Source organism: Elephantulus edwardii, unplaced genomic scaffold, assembly GCF_000299155.1.
Source record: "Elephantulus edwardii isolate Elephantulus edwardi_28Jun2011 unplaced genomic scaffold, EleEdw1.0 scaffold00048, whole genome shotgun sequence".
Lineage (NCBI taxonomy): Eukaryota > Metazoa > Chordata > Mammalia > Macroscelidea > Macroscelididae > Elephantulus > Elephantulus edwardii.
Window position 1 is genome coordinate 7,112,210 of NW_006399798.1, and position 1,393 is coordinate 7,113,602.

The window sequence follows — 1,393 nt, forward strand, 5'->3', positions numbered from 1 at the left end:
CTGTGGAAGGCAGTATGGTGTTTTCTCAAAAAGTTGCAAATAGAGATACCATTTGACCCAGCAATTCCACTACTGGGAATATACCCCAAAGAGACCATAACTGACATCCAAGCAGGAATTTTTCTTTTATTTTTCCAAGAGGGGAGTGTACTAGGGGGAAGGGTTGGGAGGGGAAAGAAGTGCAACAATGAATGAATGGAAATTTAAAAAAAAAAGGATTACAACTTGGAAACGACGTGGGACACATCTCTGTCTTCCAGGGTCTCTGTCAATTAGAATGGACTCAACAGTGATAAGCTTACTGATCATTTATTTGTAAAACTTAGTGATCATTTATTTGTAAATATTTTTTTTGGAAAAATTTCTTTGTTTTTCCTTTGTGGGTTTTTTGGGTCAATTTTTAATGGAATTGTTTGTCTTTTTCTTACTGGTTGTTCCATAGATTAGATTTTATTACCTTGCTCAGATCAGAGTCAAGTCGTGAAGGTGGAAGGTTCGACCAGCCACCAGAGAACACACCCGCCTACTGCTTGCCTAGTGTATTCTCCTCTCTTTTTAAAAATTTTTATATCATATTGGTTTGCTTACAAGGTTCATATAATTGTATTTCACACTATTCTTCATTTACATTGTGTTTCATGCAATCATTCCAATTCATTATATTTTAGAAAATTAAACTTTGATCTGTGCCCACCATTGCCCTGTCTTTCCAGATCCCTGCCGGTTCTTGCCCATTTCCTTTCCCCACCCCTCCCTCTATCCATCAAATGCTGCGTCTCTATGACTTCCCTCTGCCCATCCTCAACCCTCTGCTCCTACCCTTTTCCCCTTGGATCCTCATATATGTTTACTAGTTATCTCTCTATTTCTACAACAATGGTCTCATACAGTATTTGTCCTTATGGGACTGAGTTAGTTCACTCAGCATAATGTTCTCGAAATCGTTGCTCCTGAGTGTTGCGTAGTATTCCATTGTCTGAATGTACCACAATTTCTCAAGTGCATTATCCTCTTAACCTTGACATTCAAAGATGTAGCAACATTTTTCTGAATCATGGCTGGATTTAAACACAGACATTTCACAGAAAATATTGCCATTACTTTATTAATTCACATAATTTGTCTCATATGTTTTGGTTCACCTGAAAAATTTGGCTGTCATGGCAAAGGCAGTAGAGAGCCTCATTAGTAACCCAAAGACCACCCCCTACTGGTTGTTCAAATCTACCAGTGACTTCTTGGGAGAAGGATGAACAGTGTCAGAAACCCATGGAGGGTCAGCTAAGAGTCAGTTCCTACTCGATGACAATAAGCCAGTCAGTCAAAAATTGTAAAATTCCAAGTGAAAAATCATACACGCTTTACTTGACCAAACCTGTTCTCGCAAGGTCTA